General features: G+C 46.9%; 1 long non-coding RNA gene across 2 annotated transcripts in view; it reads left to right on the top strand.

Annotated features, from left to right (window-relative positions):
* The window catches only part of LOC142826481 (uncharacterized), a 103,934-nt gene extending 93,809 nt beyond the window's left edge, over window positions 1–10,125 (top strand). For both annotated transcript variants that reach the window (XR_012900644.2, XR_016348808.1), the window contains exons 3-4: window positions 6,338–6,457; window positions 8,738–10,125. This is a non-coding gene — a long non-coding RNA (uncharacterized LOC142826481). The remainder of the gene's footprint in view (window positions 1–6,337; window positions 6,458–8,737) is intronic.
* Window positions 10,126–12,469: the final 2,344 nt, after the last annotated feature.

The following is a 12,469-nucleotide window of genomic DNA, read 5'->3' as shown; positions in this document are numbered from 1 at the left end:
CTCTAGTTCAGCACCGGTCAGGTCCTGAGGGTGCCAGAGTAGAGAGGTTCTGCCTGTAGTCGTTGTACTGATGGATTTACCATAGCACTTAGAGGCCCCAAGCTGATCACTGATCAGCACTACATGCCATGAGCCTCTGTAGAGCTTAGCAACTGGTTTCAAGTGCTCATGCCATAGTCTCTTAAAGGACACTTCCCCATAGCTGGGCAACATTTTTTTTAAGCAGCACAATTATACTTTTATGACCCCTCAGGGTGGCTGCTATTATGTCAAAATAAAAGGTACCTTTATACTAATTGATCTTATTCCACTTCCTGTCCAGAGATAGCTTTGCCAGCGCAAGCATATTTATACTCCCACTTTAATAGCGGCATATTAAAGTGCATTATGCTGAATTGCTTGAGGGCGCTTGTACTGTTCTATGAGAGTGTCCCCACAGAGAGTTAGTGTGGAGTATCTGGTATGCTGCAAATTCACATCCTTTTTGCATACTAACTTCCCATGTAGATAAGCCTTAAAACTCCTAAGTCACTTAGGTGTTGCAACACTAAATGGAAGAATGTCTACATACCTTTAGAAATATGACCTTTGTAACTTGCCTAAGGTCACATAGGAAGTCTATGGTAGAGCCAGGAATTTTAGCAAGATCTCAAGAGCCCTAGTTCAATGCTGTAAGCACAAAACCATTCATTATCTTTAGCAAGAGTGCCATTTCATGATAGCACGGGTCGGGCAGCAGCCATGTGTACCAGGACATGTCTTGCTTTTTTTTCTGTTCCCCTGATGATAGGGGAATGAATGGAAAGTTCACAGCTTCTGTGCATGCCTCTCACTCTTGGCTGGTGAAGAGAGGGAGTAGAGGAAAAATTCATGGGATCCAAGTACTCCCTTACTCCCTTATAGTCAGGGGAACAGGAAAAAAAACAAGCCACATCCCAATACGCAAGGCTGCAGTCCCCCATGACCTCTTGAAACTCCGCTCTTGCTCTTTAGGCAGTTAGGGTATGTCTACACTACCCCCCTAGTTCGAACTAGGGGGGGGTAATGTAGTCATACGGAGTTGCAAATGAAGCCCGGGATTTGAATTTCCCGGGCTTCATTTGCATAAAGCCGGCCGGCGCCATTTTTAAATGCTGGCTAGGTCGGACCCCGTGCCGCGTGTAGCTGCGTGGCACGGGGTCCGACCTAGCCGGCATTTAAAAATGGTGCCGGCCGGCTTTATGCAAATGAAGCCCGGGAAATTCAAATCCCGGGCTTCATTTGCAACTCCGTATGACTACATTACCCCCCCTAGTTCGAACTAGGGGGTAGTGTAGACATACCCTTAGGTACTAGCCAAGTATATAAATATAATAACATGGAGGTATACCTATGTCATACAACTGGAAGGAACTAGAGGTCTTTGAGTCCAGTCCCCTACCGTTGTGGCAAGACCAAATACCATCCTAACAGATTTGCCCCAGATCCCTAAATGGCTCCCCTAAGGATTGAACTCACAAGCCTAAGTTTAGCAAGCCAACAGTCAAACCACTGAGCTATCCCTTCCGCTGTACAACTTTGCTGTTTACATTCCATCCGAAACACCAAGGCTGTGTCTGCACTGCACCCCTTTTCCAGAAAAGGGATGCAGATGAGACAAGTCGGAATTGCAAATGAAGCGGGGATTTAAGAGGAATAAGGGACCTTTCGGAAAAGGCTTTATTTTCCGAAAGATCCCCGTCTAGACTGGCGCTTTTTTCCGGCAAAGCCCCGAGCCGGAAAAAAGCGGTAGCCATGTTTATACAAATGAAGAGGGGAAAATTTAAATCCCTGCTTCATTTGCAATTCCGACTTGTCTCATCTGCATCCCTTTTCCGGAAAAGGGGTGCAGTGTAGATACAGCCCAACAGTTTGGAACTGAATTATCAGGATCAGAAGGGTTCAGTTCCTATTGTCAGGATCAGCCCTTGATCAAATGGGTCCCCAGGTGAGGTGTGTCTTTGGCACCCCACCCCCCCATTTGCTGAATTTTTGAATGCCTTATTTTTTATTACATTTTTAGGTTATTTAATGAATTTGGTGCATGATTTGCATACATAATTTAGCTCTTTCATATAAGATGATACATTTGTATGCCAGGATCTATCATTCATGCCATATATAAGCAAATAAAAATAGTTTTCTCTAAGCTTATAGCAACATTATGATTTTAAGAATAACTGAAAAGTACTAACATTGAGAAATTGAACTCTGCATCAGTCTCGGGTGGACCGGCATTAAATAATGTTACAGCAGGTGACAGACAGCCTTGGTATATTAACCCTATTCATTTAGTTCAAAAGGTCGCTTTTCTCGCCTTTGCCTGCACAAACTGAAGCACAGTGTCAGAGAGATCTGAAGACTGGCCAATGGCATTTTCAAGTGATAAAACAGCAAATGATGCCAGTCTCATCTGCCATCATCAATCGAAGATACAATTCATAAAGCTCATCACTCGTGACTGTGACTGGCAGGGTGAGCAGGATCCTCAGAGCTATGCACACATTAGGGAAAGCATCCTTCAGCTCTGCATCATGAATGAATCAGAGAAGTTGGAACTCTGAGAGTGCTTCCCATGTTGAAAAGTGTGATGGGCATTATCCAGTTCAGCACAGAGGTCTTTACTATTGATGTCCAAACATTCCACATGTGTGAGCATCCGGTGAAGGTCCGTACAATTGTTCCCTGTCCATTAGCAGCTTGCTAAAGTCATACTAAGAAACCCAGCTCTTTCTGTGGTCCTTCATTTTTCTAAACCTTTCTTCTTTGGACACTCGAGCAGTATCAACAAGAGAGCAAAACAGGAGTTTGCTAATTCCTTAGGAATAGGACTCCCACCATTTATGCTTCAATCTTCAATGTCTTCTGCAGGGGGACAGTTGCTACTGCCTAAAGCCTGGTCTATTGTTCGGATTCAGATATTTTCCTATCAAATGTGCCCTTTGTTGCAAACTAGATTGCAATTGAGATTTTCACTTCCTATACAGAGCTCCTGAAGACTTCTTCAGTGGCAACGCTTATTTTCTATGGATGAAAACAATTAGTATTAGGGAAAGCAAAAGTCTGTTTCACAGTCTTTTCTTTTGTGGCATAGATGGGGTTCAATAGATATCTCTGGCATCTCATTAAAATATGTTCTTTATTTGTCACTACTTACACTCTTCATGATTCCACAATAAAACAATGTTCCCAATATCACAGCTAGGCTCACTCTTCACTTCATTTTGGCTACATCTACACTGCAGCCTTGTATCAGCAGAGACAATGCAAATGAAGTGCTCATTAGCATTTGTCACGCTGTCATTTGCATATCTCTGCCAAAGCTTTTTCTGGAAGAGTTTTTTGCGCAAAAACAAGCATTGTAGATGGGGCCATTTTGTGCAAAAAAACCCTTTTGCACAAGATCCTGTATACCTCCTTTTTGAGGCATAAGGGATCTTATGCAAAAGAGTTTTTTTGCACAAAACAGCCCCATCCGCACTGCTTGTTTTGGCACAAAAAACTCTTCCGCAAAAAGCTTTGGCAGAGATATGCAAATGACAGCGCGACAAATACTAATAAGCACTTCATTTGCATTGTCTCTGCCGGTAAAAGGCTGCAGTGTAGACGTAGCCTCAGATATCTCACTGACTGACTGATGTTGCCTTTATATACCCATGAGGAAAAGGCTGACAACATTCTAGGTAGTTCAAGAAAAAATTGATTCTCAGAAAGTCTGGACATTTCCATGAAATTCTCCAAAGATCCAGAACATTCAAGGAGGTTTGTGAAAAATGAATCCTCATGTGGCATATCCGAAACATTTTACTTAAATATTCTATATTCCCTTTGGTTCTTCTTCTTTGCCTATGAGAGCATAGGCCATTAATAAGTTATTTCCAAGCCTCTCTGTCTTGTGCCACCTTTTATAAGTCTTTCCAGCTTTTGCCCATTTTCCTCACATTCACATCCAGGTCTCTTCTCCAACTATTCTTTGGCCTTCCTCATTCCCTTTTTCCCTGTGGGTTCCAGGATAGGGATTGTCTTACCTACCTCCCACATTGTTCGCACATTCCAGGTGCCTATTCTAGACATTTTTCTTGCTGAAAGAAGGGGAATCGGCAGTTCAGTATCCTTTTGGGTTTGGCTGCCAACTTTGAGGGCCTTTTTTAGTCAGAGAAGGCTGGCTTGCTATTCAAATTGAAATTGTTGATGTTTTTGTAGCATATCTTTATTTTTACAGGATAGGGTTGTTAGCCCAACCCTCCTTAGTTACCTCTTATGACATGCTTGGAAGGGTACAGAAGTCCTGTTCTTACTTCCCCGTAGGCAGGGCCAGCTTTAGGAAGTGCGGGGCCCAATTGGAACAATTTTGATGGGGCTCCTCAGCAATTTTGGTTGAGCAAAAAAAAAAATCCACCGTCAACACAGACACACACACAGACCCTCCCATGGCACAGCAGGAAAACCCTGTGCTAAACTCACACCTCCTGTGGCGCAGGTAGCCAACTCACTCCTCCTCCAGGGCTGGCAGATTTGTATAATTTTTGGTGGTGCTCCATTAGCCATGTGAACTACCCCTCCTTATCCCCTCTTCCAACACCTTCCTCTACACACCTGCCCTGCCTCTCTCCTCTGGTGCTGGTCCCTCCCCTGCAGGTGTCAGCCCTTCTGCTTCACCCCAGAATCCCCTAGCACCTGCACCTTCCCTTACCCCTGCACTATCCTGGTGCTTCCCCCTTCCCTTACTGCCCCTGCTCCCTTTGCCCTCTTTTTCCCTTATGCCCACCCTCTCACCCCTCTCTGCCCCATTCCCCTCAAGCCCCTGTGCCCTCACACATGACTTGCTCTGTCCACTCCTTTCTCATGCCCACCCCTTCTTTCAAGCCTTCTCCCAGCACCTTCCCCTCCCCCCTCTAGCCCCCAATGCCCTTCCCCTCTCCTCACCTCTCCCAGCATCATCCTACCCCCCCTCCCACTGACACCTCCCCTCCTGCCCTTTTCCTCATTGTCTGCACTTGGCCCCCTGGCATTTGTCTCTCCTCCACCCTGTCTCTTGGTGCCTTCCTCTTTCTTCCCCCTCCGCACAAGCCCCTTCCTCTCCCACCCCTCCTCTCTCCCCCTCTGCCCAAGCCCCTTCATCTCCCCCATCTCCCCTCCGCACAAGCCTCTTCATCTCCCTCCTTCCCTCTCCACACAAGCCCCTTCCTCTCCCACCCTCCCCCCTCTGCACAAGCCCCTTCCCCCTAGTTTTCCCCCTCCCCTACCTTCTGCCTTCTACTTTGTGGGGCCAGAGTCTGCACTCGGACCCCGGACTTCGAACTCGGACACAGGCCGCACGATGCAACGTGCCTCCAAGGAGTTTTAAAGTCCTGGGCCGTGACATCATGTCATGCCCGGGCATCCTCCCCACCCACCTGCAAACACTGCGCATGGTAACAGCAGCGCGTGCCGTTGAGGGGGAGTCGCAGTGAGAGCTGTGCATGGCAGGGATGGGCCGGGGCTGGGGTGGGAGGACTCGTGTGGGGGGCCGGCAGGGGGGGTCTGGAGCCTGCTGGAGCAGCGCCCCACTCTGAATATTAACTCGCCACCTATGGCACCTGGCACACTTCCAAGTTCAGGGCGTGGGGCCCCTTTAGGTGCGGGGCCCCATTCGGCGGAATCAGGTGAATTGGCCTAAGGCCGGCCCTGCCTGTAGGGCCCTGGGAACCTCACGGAGTATTCCCTTTGGGTGCTTAAAACAAATACAGCACCCCAGTTACCTGGGTTGTCTACCCCTAAATCTGCCCCTGCTTATTATGCCTCCTGTGAGTGTAACATGGGATTAGATTGTAGGTATGGCATTACCTCAGCTACCAGAGAAGGGAGAGTAGAGCCCAGCAGTTACCTCTGAGCAGGGCATGCCTGAATGCTGTTATAGCATTGATCTTTCCTGTAATGGAATGTGTAATAAAGACACGTTCTTTTACAATGCTTTCAAAGTTGTGTTTTGAAAATTATGTTTATGATAAGCAATTGCAATACTGATGCACAGCAATGATTCACCTTCAGCCAGTCAGGCCCAACTTGTGTTCGGGGTTATGCATACCATGAAAATGAGATAAAGGTGCCTGCAGATAAAAATTCAACACACTGAGGACTTCATGTGAGGTAAAAGGGTGTGTGTACAATGCTGTTTGTTTGCCTGTGGCAAGGAAAACCATGGTAACTACATTCACCTTTTCTTGAACAAAGAGTCTAACAGGATGTAAAACTGCTTGACAACTTGTCTCTCAGCTAGAGCACTGCTCACAACATCCTATCCCCTTAACCTCCCCCCTCCCATTTTTATTTCTTTCAGCAGGACTGCACATCCTTGATCATCCAATTTTTCCCTTCATGCTCCTTAGAGTTCTCAAGTGAAGACCGGCGTTGTGCAGTAATCCCCTCTGTTTTGACAACCTTATCAGGCTCGTGACAGGTCAGTAGTGATGTGGTCAAAGGGGCACTGTCTGCCAATCTTGGGAGCCTTTGGCTAAAATTCTACCTGAAAGACAGGTTGGCTGATTTCTCTGCCTCTCCTGCCATTTGTTCCTTCTCTGTATACTGCTGAAATGACTCTTAGGAATGGCTTATCCCTGAAGTGCATGCAAATTCTACAAAGCAGTTTTACTATGGCCTGGATTGCCCCAATGGCAGGTATTCTCCAGAAGTTTCCCAGGTTGCTTATAAGCTAGTCACTTTCACTTCCTTTTCTCCTTCCCTCCCCCGTTTCTCCTTCCTCGTGTCCCCCCACTCACCCTCTCCACAGTTCAAATGACCCAACCTGCAGTCTTTGCTAAGTTACACACACATATGATCAGTATATAATTCAAGAACAAAGCATAAACATTTCCAGCAAATGCACTTGATATAAGTTTGTTTGCCAAGTGTATGGTGATGAAAACCACAAACGAATAGCTGCCCCAGTTCCTTATTCTTCTTCGCTGAATGGTGGCCACTGCCTTGGCTAACATGGTGGGGACTGAACCAGGGCCTCTCCAGTGCTAACACTTGAGGTGTTCTAGCTAGACAACCAAGCTGCTCATAACAGCTTGTACCCTCTGGGGATCAGCACAGTGGAGGACTTGTAACACACACTCCAAAGTGGGTTACAGTGGCACCGTCCTGAGCAAAGTAAAAGGAGTTTTCATGCATGTGAAGAGGGAGCATTCTGTAGAAGCTCACTGTTCAGATATTGGCAATATATTACTGCCTGTATATTAATTCTTCTTCCTGGGAGAGGAAGCATTGACTGAACACCCAAGTATTGCAGAAACATGTGCTGCCCTGCAGGGACACAGAGTCCTGAGGTGCTATCTTGCAGCCGAGATCTAGTGAAGTGATGGGCAACCTGCGGCCCACAGGCCACATGCAACTCATTGGGGCTCCATGTAAGGCCCATGAGACATTTTGTTGCCCACATGCAGGATTGCCTCAATCTGGTTTCCATCTGGATAGTTTTTTTCCTACCAGTGTCACTAAAGTGACACTCACATAAAGCAAGGGCACAAGAAGTGAGGTGTGTGCGGATTGCATGTGTAGCACCAACAGGTGGAACCAGACCTGGGATGTGTGGAGCTTAGTGCATGAGCCTCTTCTGACTGAGCTAAAAGCCAGGTGGCTCTCAGGTAAGGCTATGGAGCACACTTCTTCCTTCGCTCTGTGAGGGGTATAAGTGCCACTACATGGGACAGCACACCACACCCAGTAGATCTGAGGGTTACACACACAACATGGGCCTTAAGAGCTGTGTGCTCCCTCTCCCTACAATCAAAGCGTTGTTATGGTTCAGTCAGAACACCCTGCAAATTCTAGGTACACAAGCACAGTTAGCAAAACTACCTGATCCTGGGAGGCTGCCTTGGTTCTGACCAGGGCTCGCCGAACCGCAGCGAGCCTCACTCACCAGCCGTGCTGTCTGGCGATCTGCGCATGTGCAGATCGCCCGAACCTGGCTCTTCCGGGTTACAATCTACTTGCCACGGGGGAGTAGATTGTATTATTTGTCGAGCCCTGGTTACGACAACCTTGCAGCACCTTGAGATGAAGGAGGGCCACTCACGAGGCCCACTCATTAGCCTAGGTTGCCCGCTACTGATTTTGCAAAAATAGGGATATTTGCCCTATCACCCTGCTGCCCCAGTATTCTGCCAAATTCTGCCAAAATGCAGTCCCTAATCTGCTTCTGTCTGTCCAAGCACTGGTCTGATACCATCCTTTGCTGCAACACATTGAGGCTGTAAGTGAGCCATGAGGGGTGGGATGAGAATTCCTGCAGCACAGGCCTAATGGTAGTGGCCCTGTGCACTTCATTGTCCCACCAGTCCTGGGAGAAAGGAGCGTGCCAGAGATGGGAGGATGAGTAGCATAGCGCTCATGGCCCCCAAAGATTTTAGACTGCAGTGCATCAGACAAAGGAAAGGAAGCCTCAAGTCATAGCAGCTCCTGCGGTTGCTCTGAACTGTAGTGGGAGAGGGAGGGGCCGTGTCAGCTCAGAGTCTGAATAGGACAAAGGTGGCATTAAGCCATCTTTGCAGCTCCTCCCCTGGGCTATGTGGAGACAGAGCCAAAGGATCTGACCCTACTATTATCCACCGTGTGGCTGACACTTCTCTCCTGGCTGACAGCATTTTAAAAATCAAGTCCAAAATCAAGTACAGCATCACCGACTAACACATCAGGCACTGACCTGGTGTTTATTTGCTTTCTCCACTTACAGGACTGAAGAAGGAATGTTAATGGAAATTGTTGAAGCATGACTGGCAAAAGTTAAACTCGTGAATGAGAGGTCTTGGAACATTTTGGTTTGAAATTTCTTTTTTTTTTTTTTGGTCATAAAGCGAAGTCAGTTTCCCTTCTGAAACCCAGGCTTTCAAATCCAGCCTCACTGTACGATTGTTATCCTTTCCCAAATAAACAAAATACTTTATACCTTTTACTTGAGGCCCAGCCCCTCTTCCCTCCAATTTGCAGGAGAAAATGGTGACACTTGAAATGCTGCTTGATGCATAAAAGCCAATGAAAGCCCCAAACTGTGAGAATGCGTCTGTTGAATCCTTGCTCCCTTTCGCAGACTGCAGGGTGATAATGAAATCTGACATATCTTACTGCCTTCCAGTAATGGTTTCCTGATTGCAGGGCTATACAGAAAATAACTTAACAGTCTAGAGATGATGGACCTGAGCCTGCAATGTCTCCATCCTATAAGCAGGCCTGCTGCGGACTCACACACGAAAGGATGTTCAAGATCCTGCCCTTTGTTGGGGGCTTGACTGTTGGTACCACCACCTCTAGGGGGTGGTGCAGGGTACACTCGCCAGGAGGAGCAATAGGAAGATTGCAGTTCAGGAAGACACAAATCCATAAGTGCTGTTCCCTGTGTAGGGTGTGCATTTCCCATCGGTCATTAGCTGCCCCTGAATACTTCCTGGCCATGTTGACCCTGCTCCATGGGCCATTACAGAAGGAGAAGGCATTACCCTACTCTAGATTACCCTTCCAGATGCCCTTGTTTCCCATGGACAAGACGAAGTGCACAGTACCCGGAGTGCTCAGTGCTGTTGTATGATGCCATTGAGCAGCAGTTGTATGAAGGGAAACTTTTTGCATACCCTTCCTCTCCTCCCCCAAGCAGTACAGAATCTGACTCCAACAGGGTAACACGCCAATAGCCTAGTTAGTTTTGACACCCCAAAGGCTGGATCCTGCTCCCATTGTTCAATGGGAAATTCACTGGCGAGGGAGTCGGATGGAGCCACAGTTCCCTGTTGAACATCTCTGCTCAAGTAAAAAAGAGCAGAACGTGAAACATAAACATGCACTGACATGCTGCAGCTAGTGGGACATCTACTAGACTCACATGGTTTCAATTATGATTTATAATGGCAACAACAGTGACTCCATTAAGCCCGTGTGCTTCTTGATGGTTCAGTGCAGGTTTTTGTTGGTAAATGTGTTTAGCCCTCAGTGCAATGCTTATAGAGGGTCTTTTCATTTATTCCAGTAGGTGGCGGATCAATGTCTGACCTGGGGCTATGCTGAGATCTTGACTTAAGTTTTCTTTATGCCATAGTTTATTCCTCATTAAACTGTGAGTGTGTTGTGATTGTGAACAAAGAACATGCCTGGTTATTCTCATTAATTCTCTGAATGTGTCTATTGAACTAAGGAAGAAAATGGCTTGAAAATGAAGTTTAGGAAAGCCTGTAAAATCCTTCTTTTCCCTCTTCTTAGAATTTTGGAAGCTAAATGATTTTTCCCCAGTCATCCTGTTGCATCTGTATTGTTGTCCCACTTATCCAAGAACCAAAATGTAGCTTTAATCAAATTAAGATACATAAGCAGCAACCAAGCCTAATGGAATGATACCTCCTATTGTGTTACACTCGGGTGCCAGACCGTGAGCTGGATTTGATATTACACAATCCAGTTTGTTTGGCTTCTGGGAAATAGGGAAGTGGTTCCTGCTCACAGTCTACGTGATCGCCAGCGAATGGCAATGTCTGTTAATGAAAAACAGCCAGTGGCAGTTCTCAAGAAAACACAGTCCTTTTATGGCCTAAAGATGAAATGCTCCTGTGCCCTAGGAGGTCCAGGTAACTCATCTTCACACCAAAAGCCCACCTCTGCCATCTTGTATTCACCCTAACAGTCTTTATTTGCCAAAGTGCATTTACATAGCTGACGTTGGGACTGCTTACATGAGGAAGACTTGTGGCATCAATCCCTTCTAGGACAGCTTCTTATCCCTTTGGTTCCACTTTAGGCCTCATGCACTTTATTTTGGAAATTAGATGCCACTTTGCTCCACACCCTAGGACTGCTCATTAGTCAGTAGAATGATTCACATTTTCCTCCTAACCAGGCACTGAAAAGTCATTGAGATTTAAGTACTCACCCCATAATGAGAATGTTCTCACTCAACTCTGTGGCCCAATCAGTAACCTCTGTCTTTTTTACACTTCAGAGCCACGTGTCCTTTGGCATCCAAATTCTATTTAGTTCTGGGTAATAATCCTTCATTTTATTGATTTCTGCCATCTCTATTCAGGATAAATAGTAAGGGATAAAGAGCTATGTGTCACTGAGTCACATTGAGAATCCAGCCCTAATAATGACTGAATGCCCCTTTGGGGGTTCGTAAGAAGTCAAAGACAACAGAAGCACCAATTACCAAGCTCCACACTTCATTTACTGCTTGGGAAAGAAAAGGTTAATTATCGAACAATAAAGCAATTCACTGGGAGGTGGGCCAGTGAGGAGTTGTTCTGCTTCATTCTGAAACAAACAAGGTGGTGATCTATGATGTTAAAACACTGGAACTGAATAGGCAACTGTCTGGGCACAAGAAAATCAAACTGCACTGCAAAAAAAAAAAAAAAAACCCTCTTGACCAAAATAAACGGGCTACATAATGTATTTTATTAAACCTAGCCTGGTTATGACACAGGATATTAAAACCAACAGGTGCCTAGAAGAGTCAGACATTCTCACACTCTCTTAGTTATTTATACAAGTACATGCGAGGCACAAGTTCCAAAGACTTACTGTAAAATAACTAGTGATAAGACCACACCACTGGGGTTGAAACCAGTGCTCAGGGTTCCCAAAGCAACCACATTTCAGTTTGCCTTTCACAGCGACAGTTGCAGTGTTTTGAGCTGAATACAAATACCTCCTCCCCAAAGATCTGGGTTGTTTGGATCCAGGATTTCACTTTGGGGACTTCTTTACAATTAATTAGCAACAAGCAAACCTCCAAAACTTTAGAGCAGAGATCCCCAAACTTTTGTGGGTCATGCCCTCCTTACCTCTGTCTGTGTCCTTGCCCCTTTCCCACACCCAGAGCCAGGACTGCGAGTGAGGTCACAGCTCTTGGGAGGGAGCGGAGAGAAACACAAACAGGAATAAGGAGGCCAAGGCTGGGGCTGTGTTTGGGGGCAGGTCTGGAAATAGGAGCAGGGCTTCAGCCAGAGGCTGAGTTTGGAGGCAGGGGTGGAAGCTCCAGTGGGGGCCAGCAATCAAGTCCATGGTCAGATATGGCTCTGCTCCTGGCCTTACCCCCAGCCTCTGCCCTGGGCCAGGAATGAAGCGGTGGTCAGTGACTGAGGCTGGGGTTGCATGGAGCTGGGGTCGGAGCCAGATATGGGGCCCAGAGCTGGGGACACTGCTGGAGGCTGGACCAGAGCAGAGACTGAGGTGGGGAGGGTCTGGGTGGGCCCGGGTGGTACTCTCTTCCGATCCCCATTGCACATACCCATGGCACCCCCCAGATGTTGCTCCATGACCTCCAAGCAGTGAGCACCACACAGTTTGGAAACCTCTGATTTATGCATTTGGATAAACATCCAGAAGTTCAGCATCTAGACTCACCACTGGGCAGCAGCTGTGCTCGGGGAGGAAAGATTCACCACAAGGGTTTCTGACATGGGAGTCCCCTGTGGCAAAGCTG

This window comes from Pelodiscus sinensis, chromosome 1, assembly GCF_052426305.1.
Source record: "Pelodiscus sinensis isolate ZL-2025 chromosome 1, ASM5242630v1, whole genome shotgun sequence".
Lineage (NCBI taxonomy): Eukaryota > Metazoa > Chordata > Testudines > Trionychidae > Pelodiscus > Pelodiscus sinensis.
Note: the sequence above shows the minus strand (reverse complement) of the source record. Positions and strands in the feature narration are given on the sequence as shown.